This window comes from Marmota flaviventris, chromosome 3 (assembly GCF_047511675.1).
Source record: "Marmota flaviventris isolate mMarFla1 chromosome 3, mMarFla1.hap1, whole genome shotgun sequence".
NCBI lineage: Eukaryota > Metazoa > Chordata > Mammalia > Rodentia > Sciuridae > Marmota > Marmota flaviventris.
Window position 1 is genome coordinate 99,066,654 of NC_092500.1, and position 18,862 is coordinate 99,085,515.

Genomic DNA, 18,862 nt, shown 5'->3' on the forward strand with positions numbered 1-18,862 from the left:
CAACTCTAAGAACTAGGATCTTCCTCCTCATTCTCTGGAATGTAAGCACTGTGCCTCAGTGTCCTCAGTAATGGGAGGTTAGGGTTTTTTTGGTCTGGTTTAAAAGGGCTTTTTTTTTTTTTTTCCTTTAGTGCTAGGGGTTGAACCCAAGGGCCCTCTACTATTGAGCTATACCCCCAGCCCCTTTTACTTTTTATTTTGAAACAGGGTCTCACTAAGTTGCTCAGGCTGGTCTTTAATTTGTAATCCTCCTGCCTCAGCCTCCCACATTGCTGGGATTACAGGCATGTGCTTCCATACCCCACTCCAAAGGGCTCTTATTGTTGTGCATATTTAGAATTCTATGGCATTTTTGAAGCATATACTGCTTTTCATAATGTGAAATCTTCCTTTAGAAGGGATATTAAGAAATGGATAGCAGGGTTACTATTTTTTTTCTTGTTTCTTTGTTTCTTTAGCAGGAGGTATGACTATAGGGCATAGAAAATATGAGGTGGTTGTTACATTTGCATTGTATAGATGGAATGGCTTTCTGACACTGAGAGTTGAGCTGATGTGTTTGAATTAATTCTTGAAGCCCACACAGCTCCCATGACCCTAAGTGACCTTGACTTCCTTGTCTTTCTTTTCCTCACCCCTGATCCATACTTAAGGATAGTCTAATGATAGGTTCATAATCAGGTAGTCTCACATCTCCTGATGAGATCTCTGATTTATTTTCTATATTCAGGCAAGTCACCTTTTCATTTAAATTTTATTTTCTAAACATCCATGAGTTATTCTGAATGATTTTCTACTACAAAAAAATGAAGATAATTTTGAAGAATATTACAATTTTGTAGGGTTGGGGGGAAGACATAAAGATAAACCAATTGTGGTTTATAATTATCCACACACTCCCTTCTTTAGCAACACACTTATCCCTTTAAGCTGCTTGTCTTGGGCCAATATTAAAGTGGATTATTTTAAATATACTGAGTTAATAATGACTAGGAAATAAAACCAGGCCAACTTTAAAATAAAAATAGGAGCTTAGGTTATCTACTAGATAACATATTTGATAGTATCAGCAAGGCCACAAATGTTGACAGGTTATGGATTTATAGATATTTAGATAGTGTGTTATGCAAACTACTCCCCAAAAGAAATTCTTTGAACCCTGATGTAGAATTCTCCATGCTAGATTTGGTGTATTTTCATACATGAAGTATAGGTTTAGCATCAATATTGGAGCCCACATCTTTGTGAGCTTTTATTAACTCTTTAATCAAACATACTTTGGGTTGCTTAGGAAACACTAGTTTCTGTGGGGGATAAATAGAGGTATTCATGTTGGTGAAAGTTGTGGATGTGAATACTTTGGACACCTCTCTGGTCCCACCAATTCATGGCAACCAGAGAAATTTGGATCATATTAGGACTGTCAGAAAAAATGAACTGGGTTCTGATACCAAGAGAGTTATAGATCATGGTGCCTTAGACTCCATTAGAAGAAAGAGCACTAACACCCTAATATTACACCATGGTAATCGAATAGATAGCATTTCTGGCCAGTCTCTAGGAGGTCATAATTGCCAAAATTATTCTGGGACTGATTCATTGAGACATAGACCATTCTGTTGTTTCATCAAATCACACACAAATTCTGGTTTAACCTTTTGAGGCTATGGAACTGTCAGTGTTATCATCAACCACAACTACATGAGACCTGTATACTGGAAACTGTAACACTTCCTTGAAAGAAACTAAAAGGGTGCTTAAATAAAAGGGAAAACATCCTGTGTTCTTAGGTAAGGAAGACTTGAAATTGTTAAGATGACAGTATTCTTTTTTTTTAATATTTATTTTTTAGTTTTAGGTGGACACAATATCTTTATTTTATTTTTTTATGTGGTGCTGAGAATCAAACCCAGTGCCTCACGCATGCTAGGCAAGCGCACTACCACTTGAGCCACATCCCCAGCCCCTAAGATGACAGTATTCTTCAAATTGATCTACACATGCAGCATAATTTCCTTCAAAACTCCAGCTGTTTTGTTTTTGTTTTCAGAAATGGTCAAGCTGATCCTAAAATTCATATGAACTCAAAATAGCCCAAACAATTTTCAAAAAGAAAAAGTGGAGGACTTAAACTAATTGACTTAAAAACTTAATATATAGCTATAGTAAACAAGACTGTAGATCAATAGAAGGGAAGCAGGAGGTTGAAGTAAACTTTAACATTTATGACTAATTGTTTTGGTGCTAAAAGCAACTCATTAGGGAAAGAAGAATCTTTTTAACAAATTGTGCTGGATATCTACATGCAAAAAATGAATTTGAATCTGTTCCTCATACCCTATGCAAAAATTAATACAAAAGGGATTGAAGACTTGAATGTAACAACTAAAACTATAAAGTTCTTAGAAGAAAACATAGGTATAAATCTTCATGATATTGATGTTTTAGATACGACATCAAAAGCCCAAGCAACCCAAGACAAAATTGTCAAAACTTTGAAGGATATTATCAAAAGTGAGAAGACCACCTGCATAATGGAATAAAATATTGTGAATAATATGTCTAGCTGGGCATGGTGGCACACACCTCTAATCCCAGTGGTTGGGAGGCTGAGGCAGGAGGATTAAAAGCTCAAAGCCAGTCTCAGCAACCTAATGAGGCCCTAAGTAACTTAGTGAAACCCGGCCTTAAAATAAAAAATAAAAAGGTATGGGGATGTAGGTCAGTGGTAAAACACACCTGGATTTTGTCCCCAGTACTGAAAAATAAACAAACAAAACAAAACGAAACAACAACAGCAACACAAAACAAACAGAAAAAGCAAATAATATGTCTAATAAGGGTAGAGAAGGTCACTTAGAACTCAACAATAAAAAGATAAGTAGCCAGATTTAAAAATGAGCAAATGATTTGAATGGACATTACTCAAAGAAGATATACAAATGGCCAATGAACACATGAAAAGATGCTCAGCATTATTAATCATCAGACTACACGCAACTCAGAACCACAATGAGATACCATTTTACACTATCCACTGGGGCTATAAGAAAAAAAAAGTGTGTTGAGGATGTGGAGAAACTAGACCCATTATGAATTGCTGTTAGAAATGTGAAATGATTCAATCACTGGAAAATAACTGGTAGTTCCTCAAATTTAAATATAAAGTTATCACATCAGTACTTCCACTTTTGTGTGGAATTATAAATCCAAATAGAAATGAGAATTTATATTCACATAAAACTTGTATGTGAATGTTCATAGCAATACTGCTCTTAGTGGTGAAAAGTGAAAACGATTCATGTGTCTATCAACTGATAAATGGAAAAACAAAATCTGATGTTTTCACACATTACAATATTATTTAGCTTCAGAAAGAAATGAAGTTCTGCCGGAGCATGGTGTTGCACATCGTTAATCCCAGCTACTGGGGAGCCTGGGGCAGAAGGATTGCAAGTTTGAGGCTAGCCTCAGCAATTTAGCAAGGCCTTAAGCAACTTAATGAGATCCTGTCTCAAAATCAATCAGACAAATAAATAAATAAATAGGTTTGGAAATGATGCTCCATGTCAAAACACCCCAGGGTTCAATTCCCAGTATGGGGGGAAAAAAAGAAAATTAGAAAAGAAAAGAAACGACAATAGAGAGTGACTGCTACTGGGTAGGAGGTAGAAATATCTTTTGGGGGGTGATGAAAATATCCTAAAATGAGATAGTGGTAATGGTTGCATACCTTTGTGAACATAATAAAGACTACTAAATTGTATACTTTAAAATGGTGACTTTAATGGTATGTGAATTATATCTCATTTAATAAACAAAATCATATTAAATGTTATTCTAATTTTTCAAAAAAAAAAAAGAAGTGCTTTTGAGGATCTTCTAGAGAGATAGTTCAGTATAGTACAAATTTTAAGGACATGGACTCAAGTGCCAAATGACTTGGTTTAGAATCCCATCTTCACTGCTTAAAAATGGTGTGATGTGGAACAAAGTATAAGCTCTCTGTGCCACAGTTTCTTTTCTTTTTCTTTTTTATTGATTAAAAAAAAAGAATAACAGTGAAATGCATTGCACTTCTTATTACACATATAAACCACAATTTTTTTTATCTCTGTTTAATATAAAGTATATTGACACCCAATTTGTGTCTTCATACATGTACTTTGGATAATGATGTCTATCACATTCCACCATCCTTGCTAATCCCTTGCCCCCTCCCTTTCCCTCCCACCCCTCTGCCCTATCTGGAATTCATCTATTCCTCCCATGCTCCCCCTCCCTACCCCACTATGAGTCAGCCTCCTTATATCAGAGAAAACATTCAGCATTTGTTTTTTTGGGATTGGCTAACTTCACTTAGCATTATTTTCTTCAATGCCATCCATTTACCTGCAAATGCCATGATTTTATTCTCTTTTATTGTGGAGTAAAATTCCATTGTGTATATTTGCCACGTATTTTTATCCATTCATCCACTGAAGGGCATCTGGGTTGGCTCCACACTTTAGCTATTGTGAATTGTGCTGCTATAAACATTGATGTGGCTGTGTCCCTGTAGTATGCTGTTTTTAAGTCCTTTGGATATAGACCCAGGAGAGGGATAGCTGACTCCAATGGTGGTTCCATTCCCAGATTTTCAAGGAATCTCTATACTGCTTTCCATATTGGTTGCACCAATTTGCAGTCCCACCAACAATGTATGAGTGTACCTTTTTCCCCACATCCTCTCCGACACTTATTGTTGTTTTTCTTCATGATAGCTGCCATTCTGACTGGAGTGAGATGATATCTTAGAGTAGTTTTGATTTGCATTTCTCTAAGTGCTAGAGATGCTGAGCATTTTTTCATATATTTGTTGATTGATTATATATCTTCTTCTGAGAAGTGTCTGTTCAGGTCCTTGGCCCATTTGGGTTATTTGTTTTTTTGGTGTTTAGCTTTTTGAGTTCTTTTTTTTTTCTTTTCTTTTTTTTTTTAGAGAGAGAAGAGAGAGAATTTTTTAAATATTTATTTTGTAGCTTTCAGCGGACACAACATCTTTGTTTGTATGTGGTGCTGAGGATCGAACCCGGGCTGCACGCATGCCAGGCGAGCGCGCTACCACTTAAGCCACATCCCCAGCCTTGGAGCTGTTTTTTTGATTGAGATGTTTTTAGTCTTTTACTCCAAAATGTAAAGTTGAATCCACCTTTTTAGGGTTATTTATTTATTATTTTTTCTCTTTCTACATTTTTTTATTGGTGCATTATAGTTCTATATAATGATGGGATTTGTTGTTACATATTCATACATGCACACAATGTAAGAATATGATTTGACCAAGATCACTTCCCAGCATTTCCCCGCCTTCGTCTTTGCCTCCCAGCCCCCAGATTCCTTTCTTCTACTGATTACCCTTTGCTTTTCATGAGATCCCTGCCCCTTTTTCTTTTTTCTCTCTACTTTCCATGTATGAGAGGAAACATATGCCTCCTCACCCTCTGAGTTTGGCTTATTTTGCTTAACATAATGGTCTTAAGTTCCACCCATTTTCTTGCAAATTACACAATTTCAATTTTTTATAGCTAAATAAAACTCCATTGTGTATGTATGTGTATGTGTGTGTGTGTGTATATATATATATATATATATATATATATATATATATATATATATATATATATATATATATATATATATATAACTTTTTCTTTATCCATTCATCCATTAATGGACACCGAGGCTGGTTCCATAGTTTGGCTATTGTGAAATGTGCTACTGTGGGTATGCATGTATCACTGTAGTATGATGACTTTAATTCTTTAGGATAAATACCAAATAGTGATATAGCTGGGTCATTTGGTTGTCTACACCTAATCTTTTGAGGAACTTCCATACTGATTTCCATAGTGTGTGTATTAATTTACAATACCACCAACAGTGTAAAAGTGTTCACTTTTCTCATATCCTCTCTAGCATTTATTACTTTTATATTTGATGACTGTCATTATGACTGGTATGAGATGAAATCTCAGTGTAGTTTTATGTGCATTTCTTTAATTGCTAATGATGTTGAATATTTCATCATTTATTTGTTGGCTATTTATATATTCTATTGAAAAGTGTCTGTTTAATTTATTTGCCCATTTATTAGTTGGATTATTTGATTTTTTGATACAAAGTTTTTTTGAGCTCTTTATATATTCTAGATATTAATCCTCTGTCAGAAGATTAGCTAGCAAAGATTTTCTTCCATTCTGTAGGTTCTGTCTTCATATTCTTAATTTTTTTGTTGTATAGAAGCTTTTTAATGTGATGCCATCCCATTCATTAACTTTGGGCATTATTTTCCGAGCTTTAGGGGTTCTATTGAAAAAGTCATTATCTGTGCCTATTTGCTGGAGTGTTGACTCTATGTTTTCTTCTAGAAGTTGCATACTTTCTATTCTAAATCCTAGATCTTGATACACTTTGAGTTGATTTTTTTTTTTTTTAAGTACCAGGATTGAATCCAGGGTCACTTAGACACTGAGCCATGTCCCTAGACCTTTAGAGACAGGGTCTTGCTGAGTTGCTTAGTGCCTGGCTAAGTTGCTGAGACTAGCTTTGAACTCTCAATCCTCCTGCCTCAGCCTCCTGAGCAGGTGTTAAGTTGATTTTTGTGCAGGTGATAGATAAGGATCCGGAGTCATTCTACATATGGAAAACCAGTTTTCCAGCACCATTTGTTAAAAGACTCTCCTTTCTCCAACATATATTTTTAGCATCTTTATCAAGGAAAAGATGATATATCTGTGTGAGTTTTTCTCTGTGCCTTCTCTTCTGTACCATTGGTCTCTGTGATAGTTTTATGCTGTTACTATTCAGTTTTTTTTTTTCCTATAGCTCTGTAGTATAATTTTAAGTCAGGTATTGTGATGCCTTTGGCATTGCTTTTTTTCTTTTAGAATTGCTTTTGTTGTTTTGGGTCTTTTACTCTCCAAGTTAATTTTTTTTTTTTTTTTTGGTGGTTCTAATTCTGTGAAGAATACCATTGGTATTTTGATGGGGATTACATTGAATTTGTATTTTTCTTTTGGTAATAGTATTTTTCTTTAACAATGTTAATTCTGTCTATCCATAAACGTGGGGCATCTTTCTATCTTCTTGTGTCTTCTTTAATTTATTTCTTCAATGTTCTGTATTTTTCATTGTAAAGTTCTTTCATCTCTTTGGTTAGATTTATTCTTAGGTACTTCTTTTTTGGGCTGTTATGAATGGGATTGTTTTTCTGATATCTTTGTCAGCAAATTTATTATTGGTACACAGGAAAGCTATTAATTTTTGTATGTTTCTTTCTGGTTTCTTGGATACTCCCATGAGATATCAATAAATAATGATAATGCCTTGCAGTTTTATTTCTTTTTATATTTTTCTTAAGGTTTCACATACAACCCTCTGACAAAGGTATTGTTTTGGTTAGGGTCACACAGGATGCCATGGACTCAGGGGCATAGCTGGGGCCTCATGACTTCTTTGCCAATTTCAGGAAAGGACTCTTCTTTTTTATCTTATATCTTTTCTAGAACTTTCTATTGATAAATAATCCTGATGAGGAAAACATCATGAATTATAGGGCAGAAGGCAGTTGAAGCCAAGGTGAAAATTAAGACCAGAGGCTTGTCCTATTGTAGATCACACAGTTACAAATATAGCATTATTTAAAGTTTATTTGATCTCAGATTTTTTCCAAAGTGCACATCTTATATCACCTGTCTTTAGATTCATTCATCTTTGTCTTCCTAAAAATTATAAGTGATAATATAAAAGAGGAGAAAAAGTACAGCCAATAGGTAGTGATGAGTACAGTGTTGAAATTCTCTAAAACATCAAAGCTTTGACTGTTTAATAGACCCACCAATCATTTACTGCAGAAAAAAAGTTTAACTTCTTAAAGCAGAGTTCTTCAGAAAAGACAGGAGTGGTATATGTATATGTGGAGGAGCAGGGATAGAAAAAGAGAGAAGGTAATTCTACTTTGGATTTCTGAAATACTTTTGTTCTAAAACTTTTTTTTTTTGAGAGAATTTTTTTTATAATATTTATTTTTTAGTTATCGGCGGACACAACATCTCCGTTTTGTATGTGGTGCTGAGGATCGAACCTGGGCCACACGCATGCCAGGCGAGCGCGCTACCGCTTAAGCCACATCCCCAGCCCTGTTCTAAAACTTTAAAGTACTTTCTCTCATTTGTCTAGTCAGAATGCCCTGGATTATGTGCTGCAGGATTATGATTTATTGTCTTATAGATTAGAAATAAAAATCCAGAAGAGATAAGTTTGCCCCAAATTACATAGAAAAATGAGAGGGAAGGCATGAGAGAGAGAGAGTGGGAGGGAGAGGGAGAAAGAATACACTAGATTGATGGTTGCCAATGTAAAATCTTATCCATTAAATTAGATCCTCATGCATGTCCTCTTCATTAATTAAGAAAGGGAGATAACTAGGGTTTAAAGCAGCATTCCCAACTTGGTTGCATATTGGAATTACCTTGGAGTCTCTAAATAAATATTAATATTCAATTCTCATTCCCAGAAAATTTGATTCTGATTTAATTTATTCGAGATATATCCTAAACAATGGAATTTATTTATTTTTGTTCTAATTAGTTATACATGACATCAGAATGCATTTTGACACATTGCACACAAATGGAACACAACTTCTCATTCCTCTAGCTCTACATGATACAGAGTCACACTGGTCACCAATCATACGTGTATATAGGGTCATAATGTCTGTCTCATTTCACCATCCTATCCCCATATCCCCTCCCCTCTCCTCAGATTCCTCTGCCCAATCCAAAGTTCATCCATTCTTCCCTAGCTCCCCTCCCGCTATTATATGAACCAGCATCAGCTTAGAAAAAACATTTGGCCTTTGTCTTTTGGGATTGGCTTATTTCACTTAGCATGATATTCTCTAGCTTCACCCATTTACCTACAAATGCCATAATTTCATTCTTCTTTAAGGATGAGTAATATTCCATTGTGTAGATATACTGTATTTTCTTTTTCCATTCATCAGTTGAAGGGCATCTAAGTTGCTTCCATAGTTTAGCTATTGTGAATTGAGCTACTATAAACATTGATGTGGCTGTATCACTGTAGTATGCTGATTTTAAGTCCTTTGGGCATAGACTGAGGAGTGGGATAGCTGGGTGAAATGGTGATTCCATTCCAAGTTTTCTGAAAGCTTAACACCAAAAAAACTAAATAATCCAATCAACAAATGGGCTATGGAACTGAACAGACACTTTACAGAAGAAGAAATGCAATCCATCAACAAATATATGAAAAAAATGTTCAAATCTTTAGCAATTAGAGAAAAGCAAATCAAAATTACTCTAAGATTTCATCTCACTTCAGTCAGAATGGCAATTATTAGGAATACAAGCAACAATAAGTTTTGATGAGGATGTAGGGGGAAAGGTACACTCCTACACTGCTGGTGGAACTGCAAGTTGGTGCAATCACTCTGGAAAGCAGTATGGAGATTCCTCAGAAAATCTAGTCAATGGAATTTAAAAAACAACAATTTCTCAAGCCAGGTGTGATGATGCATGACTATAATCAGTGACTCCAGCAACTGAGACAGGAGGCAATTTAATAAGACCCTATTTTGGGGGGTGGGGAAAGTGTTGGGGATATATCTTTGTGATAGAGCACCCCTGAATCTAATCCCAATACAAAGAACAACAAGTAAAAACTCCTCAAGCAGAACAACTGGTTTAAGTATTGGACATTAAAGTCTAGAGAAAGAAGTTTAAAATTTGCTTATTGACTTTAAGAAGCATAACATTTTTCAAATTCAAAAACTATGAAGCTATTTATAGAAATGAATATGACAGGTTAAAACTTAAGAATAAAAAAGCAGATGCTTGGTCCAAGGGGGGGTGGAAAAAATTACACTAGAAGCTTAGGTAAGATTTGCTGCAAGATTACATTAAACTTAGACATCAGGAAATAGTTCTCTCATTCCTGTGTCAAAAACAGAAATATGAGTATTCTAGTAGTGATATTATGTTATGATATTGATATTGCAGAGAATGAAGGTCTTACCCAAAGGAGAATAATAATAATGATAAAAGTAATTATTATAGAATTATTTTTATAATTATTAAAGGAATAATTAGTAATAGCTTGTATTTACTATATATGGTATACCAGGTATTATTCCAAAAGCCTTATGTATATGAAATTATTTAATTCTTTAAATGGGTCTTTGAATTAGATAATATTGCAAACCATGTTTAACAAATGGGAAAACTAAGGGTTAGGAGAGATTTAAGTAATTTGCTTTAGTTCACACAGCTAATTAGTAGTAAAATGGGTATATTTGATTTCAATATGGCTATGCTATGCTTCTGAGACTTGTAACAAAATTGAAAGGGGACTGAAGCCTAGGAATATGCATAATAAATATGTTTGTCATGATATTTACAAAAGACCACAAAGAAAGAATTGTTGGGAAACAGTATATTTTGCATGCATACAGGTTCAGGCAGGGGAAGTACAGGACAAAGGCAGGTGATAGAGGTTGGTCCTGCTGCTGTGCTCCAGTGTGATGTATTAAGATAGCAAGCAAGTTGTAATAGAATAACAAAGTTCTACTTAGGCAAATACCCATACACACTACACCCACGCACACACCTGCACAAAATCTTGTTTCATTAATATCTCCACATACTTCTCCTCCCCTTAGTTCTTGGAATCATTTTGAAGCAGATTTGTATGTTTACCAAAAAAAAAAAAAAAAAAAAAAAAAAAAGAAGAAGAAAAGAAGTGTGTAATAATTTTTTATGTGTTCAGGGATATTTTCCATTTAAAATCACTGTTTTTATTTGTCTACAAATTGTGACCATTGTGATTTTTTTCTATGCCTTATTATAAGCTTAAGAAGTCACTAGCAATCCCATATTATTTAAATACTAATATGTATAGGATGTATATATGTACACACACACACACACACACACACACACACATATATGTACTAGGGATTGAACTCAGGGGCACTCAGCCACTGAGCCACATCTCCAGCCCTATTTTGTATTTTATTTAGAGACAGGGTCTCACTGAGTTGCTTAGCACCTTGCCATTGCTGAGGCTGGCTTTAAACTCACAATCCTTCTGTTTTAGCCCCCTAAGTGGGATTACAGGCATATGCCACTGTATCCAGCATTAAATATTAATATTCTAAGTTTCTAAAAACTAATTCTTGGGCTGGGGATATGGCTCAAGCGGTAGCACGCTCGCCTGGCATGCGTGAGGCCTGGGTTCGATCCTCAGCACCACATACAAACAAAGATGTTGTGTCCGCCAAAAACATTGAAATTCATTCTCTCTCTCTCTCTCTCTCTCTCTCTCTCTCTCTCTCTCTTTAAAATAAATAAAAACTAATTCTTTTTCCAACTAAAATTTAGATAGCATGGTGATGAAGCAAGGATCTAAATTATTTTTGAGCAAATAAATAATCCATTGCCTAAACTCCATTTAATGAATATAATGAATAATTTATTTTAGAACTTCTCAATGCCAGTTGTATGTTGATATCTCCTGGGAAGCTTTTCTTTCTTCTTTTTAATATTTATTTTTTAGTTTTAGTGGACACAATATCTTTATTTTACATTTATGTGGTGCTGAGGATTGAACCCAGTGCCTCATGCATGTTAGGCGAGCACTCTACCACTGAGCCACAAATCCCAGCCTCATACAAGATTTTCTTTATTCTTTTCTTTTCTTTTCTTCTTCTTCTTTTTTTTTTTTTTTGGGGGGGGGGTACTGGGGATTGAACCCAGGGCCTTGTGCATGCAACGCAAGCACTCTTCCCTAGCCACCTGGGAAGCTTTTCTATTACTGAATTGTGATATGTGAAATCATGTTCAATGGACTTCATTAGTGTTTTAGTCAGCTTTTTCCTGACAATAACAATTGTAGAGGAGGAAGAGTTTATTTGGGGGTTCATGATTTCAGATGTCTCAGTCCTTAGATAACTTGCTCTATTCCTTGGGGCTGGAGGTGAGGCAGAACATCATGGTGGAGGAATGTGGCAGAAGGAAACAGCTCATATGATGATCAGAAAGCAGAGAGAGAGATTCCACTTGCCAAATATAAAATATGTACCCCAAAGGCATGCCTCCAATGACCCATCTTTTCTAGCCACCCTCTACCACCTTCAGTTACCACTCAGTTAATCCTATCAGAGGATTAATTCAATGATTGGCTAAAGCTTTCATAATCCAATCATTTCTTTCTTTTTGTTTAGATTTTTATTCTAATTTGTTATGTATGGAAGCAGAATGCATTACAATTCATATTACTCATATAGAGCACAATTTTTCATATCTCTGGCTATCTACAAAGTATATTCACACCAATTCATGTCTTCATACATGTACTTAGAGTAAGATGTCCATCTCATTCCACCGTCTTTCCTACCTCCATGGCGCCTACCCTCCCCTCACTCCCCTCCCCTCTATCTAGAATTTGTCTAATCCTTCCATCCCCCCAAACCCATTATGAATCAGCATCCTTATATCAGAGAAAACATTTGGCATTTGGTTTTTAGGGATTGGGTAACTTCCTTTAGCATTATATTCTCCAACTCCATCCATTTATCTGCAAATGCCATGATTTTATTCTCTTTTATTGCTGAATTGTTGAGAGCCACAGTTTAGTCAGAATGACACCTGGCATTTTTGCCAGAGGGAATGGTTGAAAGGTGACCCTGCTCCGGGATTAGGGTGGCTCTGGGATTAGGGTGGATCCTGCTGGGAATAGGGCAGCTCCGGGATTAGGGCGGATCCTGCTGCAGCGCCTGCTACTTTGGAGTTCCCTTTGAGTTCTCCCAGGGTTCTGAGAGAATTGGCGTGTGGAGCCTGGAGGAGGGAGTGGGTTCCCGGGAAGAGTGTGTAGAGTGCCGGTGAGAGTTCGGGAATAAAGAGTTGCTGTTTGAATCTACAAGGCTTTGTGGCGGCTCGGTTAATTTGTGCCCAGCCAGACTGCGGCATGAATAGTATTCCATTGTGTATATATACCACATTTTTGTTATCCATTTATCTACTGAAGGGCATTTAGGTTGGTTCCACAGTTTAGCTATTGTGAATTGTTTTTTTTTTTTTTTTTAATTTTTTATTGTTGTCTGTTCAAAACATTACATAGTTCTTGATATATCATATTTCACAATTTGATTCAAGTGGGTTATGAGCTCCCATTTTTACCCCATATACAGATTGCAGAATCACATCAGTTACACATCCATTGATTTACATATTGCCATACTAGTGTCTGTTGTATTCTGCTGCCTTTCCTATCCTCTACTATCCCCCCTCCCCTCCCCTCCCCTCCCCTCTTCTCTCTCTGCCCCCTCTACTGACATTCGTTTGTCCCCCTTGTATTATTTTTCCCCTTCCCCTCACTTCCTCTTGTATGTACTTTTGAATAACTCTGAGGGTCTCCTTCCATTTCCATGCATTTTCCCTTCTCTCTCCCTTTCCCTCCCACCTCTCATCCCTGTTAAATGTTAATCTTCTTCTCATGCTCTTCGACCCTACTCTGTTCTTAGTTACTCTCCTTATATCAAAGAAGACATTTGGCATTTGTTTTTTAGGGATTGGCTAGCTTCACTTAGCATAATCTGCTCTAATGCCATCCATTTCCCTGTAAATTCTATGATTTTGTCATTTTTTAATGCAGAGTAATACTCCATTGTGTATAAATGCCACATTTTTTTTATCCATTCATCCATTGAAGGGCATCTAGGTTGGTTCCACAGTCTAGCTATTGTGAATTGTGCTGCTATGAACATCGATGTCGCAGTGTCCCTGTAGCATGCTCTTTTTAGGTCTTTAGGGAAAAGACCGAGAAGGGGAATAGCTGGGTCAAATGGTGGCTCCATTCCCAGCTTTCCAAGAAATCTCCATACTGCTTTCCAAATTGGCTGCACCAATTTGCAGTCCCACCAGCAATGTACAAGTGTACCCTTTTCCCCACATCCTCGCCAGCACTTGTTGTTGTTTGACTTCATAATGGCTGCCAATCTAACTGGAGTGAGATGGTATCTTAGGGTGGTTTTGATTTGCATTTCTCTGACTGCTAGAGATGGTGAGCATTTTTTCATGTACTTGTTGATTGATTGTATGTCCTCCTCTGAGAAGTGTCTGTTCAGGTCCTTGGCCCATTTGTTGATTGGGTTGTTTGTTCTCTTATTGTCTAATTTTTTGAGTTCTTTGTATACTCTGGATATTAGGGCTCTATCTGAAGTGTGAGGAGTAAAGATTTGTTCCCAGGATGTAGGCTCTCTATTTACCTCTCTTATTGTTTCTTTTGCTGAGAAAAAACTTTTTAGTTTGAGTAAGTCCCATTTGTTGATTCTAGTTATTAACTTTTGTGCTATGGATGTCCTATTGAGGAATTTGGAGCCCGACCCCACAGTATGTAGATCGTAGCCAACTTTTTCTTCTATCAGACGGCGTGTCTCTGATGCTATTGTGAATTGTGCTGCTATAAACATTGATGTGGCTATGTCCCTGTAGTATGCTGTTTTTAAGTCCTTTGGGTATAGACCAAGGAGTGGGAGAGTTGGGTCAAATGGTATTTTCATTCCTAGTTTTCCAAGGAATCTCCATACTGCTTTCCATATTGGCTACACCAATTTGCAGTCCCACCAGCAATGTATGAGTTCTTGTGCCTTTTCCCTCACATACTCACCAAGATATATTGTTGTTTGTATTCTTAATAGCTGCCATTCTGACTGGAGTGAGATGAAATCTTGGAGTAGTTTTGATTTGCATTTCTCTAATTGCTAGAGATGTTGAACATTTTTTCATATATTTGTTGATTGATTATCTTCTGAGAAGTATCTGTTCAATTCCTTGGCCCATTTATTAATTGATAACCCAATCATTTCTCCTCTAAACCTTCTTGCATTATTTCACACCTGAGATTTTGGGGGGCATCTCACAACCAAACAATAACAATAATAATTATCATCTATTGGAGGGGTGGGGCATGAACACCAGCATTGGTATTTTTTTTTTTCAAAGCTCCCTGAGAGACACTAATATGCAGCCAGGTTTGAGAACTATGAATCTGAAGAAGCCCAAAGTTTCCAACAAATAAACTGTGAAAGCGCTCTATAAACCCTTCATCTCAATCCTCTCATTCATGTCTTAGAATAGCTGCCTCCACAATGTCCCCATCTATTAATTTCTGGACCCACCCTACTCTTTGGCCCTGCTGCCGCACTGTACCCACTCTTTCTGTGATCATGAATGATCTTCATTTTGCCTGTATCCACTGGTTATTTTTTCCCTTACCTCCCATCACCTGTCAGACCAGTTGTCTTCCATGTTCTTCTGACACACCTTCCTGTCCTTTGATTCTGAACAGTGAGAGCTCCTGGTTCTCCTCCTCTTTCCCTGGTGCTCCTTTTTAGTGTTTTTGGATTTCTTCTTCATGTTACCTCAAAATGTTGGAACTCTGTGCCTTCTATTCTAGCCTTTTCCTTTTCTTTTCTTTCATTTTTTCTCATTTTCCCTTTCATCAGTTTCCAAGCTTTTAAATATCATCTAATGACTCCTAACTATTTATCTCCAGTACAGATTTCCCCAATGAATCTTAAAAACTATACCATCAACTTTCTTGCTTCTTCCTTTCTCCCATGCTGGGAATTGAACCCAGGGCCTCACATATGTTAGTCAAGCTCTCTATCACTGAGTTACACCCACAACTTCCAAATGATTATTTCTATCATTAGAAAGTCACACTGATTATCTCAAATCAAAACGTTAAGAACAACAAATGATCCCTATGAATCTTTCTTTTTGATTTCTCCTTTTCCCCTTCCACCTCTTAAAAACACTGTGTGTTCTGTTGGTTCAATCTCCTGCAGAGCTCTAATCTCTCTTTCTTATTTGTTTTTGCTGCCTTTATGAAACTATGAGCTTCATAATTGGTATTGTTGTATTCATTCTTATCACCTTCAATTTATTATTCAATGGATACTAAAGTAATATTATTTTTAACTTTTAATTTTGAAATAACTATAGACTCATGAGAGTTGCCAAATTGAGTATACAGAAATGGGTGCGCCCATCACGCAGCTTCCCCTAGTGGTAACACCTATATGATGATAGTGCCTTATCAAAACAAGGAAATGACAGTGGCACAATATCATTGACTGAACTGCACAGCATTCTCAGATTTCAGTTTTTGCATGCACTCAGTATTTTGTACCTTTCTGGGTAGTTCTGTGACATTTTATTGCACATATAGATTCATATACCCACCACAACAATCAAGAAACAGAATCGTCTGTCACCATAAAGAAAGTCTCTCATGTGATCCTTTTATAGTCACACCTTTTCACTTCCTTCTGGCAACCACTGATCTATTCTGTTTCCATACTTTTGCCATTTTTGAAAATGTTGAATATATAAAATTATACACTATGGAACCTTTGAGATTGGCTTTTCTTACTCAGCAACATGCCCTCAAGCTCCTTCCAACTGTTGTATGTAATTTGATCCTTCTTGCTAAGTAGAATTCCAAATAATGTTCTTTTAAACTATTTAAAAAAAAGATTTTGTCACTCTCTGCTTAAGATTCTTTAGCAGCACTTAGAATAAAACAAGCAAAGCTTAGCATGGCCTAAAGTTTTCATTATCTGCACCTGGCCTACGGGGACATAGGCCATCTCTTCTTGTTTCCCCTCTCTTGCTACTGTCCAGATATAGTGACCTTCCACCTGAGAACATAGCAGCTCTGCTCTGATTCAAGGCCTGGGTGCTGTCTTTCCTTTTCCTTTGTACTTTGTCTTTATCTAGTCAGTTCCTACTTGTCTTTTGTCTCTGGTTACCACTTAGGGAAACTTCTCTTTTTTTTTTTTTTAAAAAAAAAAGAGAGAGTGTGAGAAAGAGAATTTTTCAATATTTATTTTCTAGTTTTCGGTAGACACAACATCTTCGTTTGTATGTGGTGCTGAGGATCGAACCCGGGCCGCACGCATGCCAGGCGAGCGCGCTACCGCTTGAGCCACATCCCCAGCCCAGCATGGGAGGTTTTAAAACCCTTGTTAATTGTATTATTACTTTACCTCCTTCTCCATATGCAGAAATGCATATACTTAGATCCACAAATACTATAAATATTTAGATGAGTTTTTGTTTTATTATATATATGCTATATAATATTATATACGTTATATAATATTTATTTATTTATTTGATTGGTGTAGTTCTGTGCAAAAGCAGATGGAGAAGGAAGGGATGAAAAGAAAGATTAACACATAGATTGTCTGCAGTGGTCATGGCAAGGTACTATGTAATTTACATTAATTATGTCATGTAACTCTCAATAGTCCTGGAAGGGCCGGAAGGTAGATATCACCATTGCCACTTTACAGGTGGGAAAACAGAGGCCCAGAAAGTTAAATCACCTTATACAAAATCAGAACGAATGGTAGAAGTGAGTTTTGATTGGAAGTCAAACTCTAAATCCCTTTTCTTACAACAGCACTAAAGAAAATTATAGGCAGGGTAAGGGTAGGAATAGATAGATACTGCTGAGATTCTGGGACTGCCATGACATGGGTAGGAAGATGCTGGAAAAAGAAGCCTCCCAAGTTCAAAAGCATTTGGAGGAAGAAGTGAGGTGGGGTGACTGGCTGAGGGAGCTGATTGATTGGTCTGATCCTTTTGTAGCATGATCTACTTCCTGCTGCTCTTTGTACTTCTTTATTGCCCTCAGAGAGATTCAGGTTTCCTATACCCTAAAGTAGGAGGAAAAGGAGTGCCAAGGTCAAGTATTATGCCTCTAGATGCTCAATGAATCACCTACCAAACCAGCACTAGAACTTCAAACTCTTTGTTATCACAACACAAGTTAGTGCTGGTCCCACCTCCCCTAGCTCCTGGAGTGCTCACCCAGAGTCACCTGGCCTAACCAGCTCCCCAAGAAGAGGGAGCTTTTGGCTCTGAACTGTGTTGCATGAAATGGTAATGTGTTCTCAAAGGTGTCCCTTATCATCCAGCCAGGCATTTGTTATTGTTTACTTGGGATTATATTCTATATACAGAATCTTTACTGGGACACACCTTATATGAAACAACACTGACATAAAGGGCAGCTGAGTTGATTTTCTGATTGTGAAATCTCCTGTCCTCCTGTCTCTCTGCCAGCTTGGTCTGAGGCTTATTTATGAGAGAATTAAAAAGTGTGTGTGTGCATGCGCGTGCGCATACATATGTGCTCTTAAAATCTTTTGTAGGCTGTCCTCCTGCCCTCAGTTTCAGACTTCTTTTCTGCAGGAGGGAAGTGTGCTAAAACAGATTGGAAGAGTGACCAGAAAACAAGATAGATCTCCTCACTTATGGGGAAAACCCCAAGAGATTTTTAAAGAACCAGAGGTGCCCCTTAGAAGGAAACTACCAGGATGCATCTCAAAGTGGGGAGCCAATCCTTGGAAAATTAGTGCAACTCACAGCAGCAAGGAAAATGTGTTTGAAAGAAGCCCTAGGCAGCATGTGCAGGTGTGTTCATCAGTAAGAAGAAGGTGACAGATGGAGGGAGGGGATTGTGTTTAAAGCGGGCAATGGTTGTGTGTTCTAGGTTTCTCCCTTATTGGTAGCTCTTATTTTGGGCTGAGAAAATGGGGGCCTGGGGAAATTGTTGATTAGTCATCACAGGAAAAGAAAATTAATAATTGGCATGAGAATATCTAATTTAAGATTTAGTATTTCTGCGCTTTTGAGGTTTGAAAGTGTTAGTAAACATAAATAGAATGGTGATTATAATAAAAATAAAATTTTGAATTTGTGTAATACCCTGAGAAAATTAA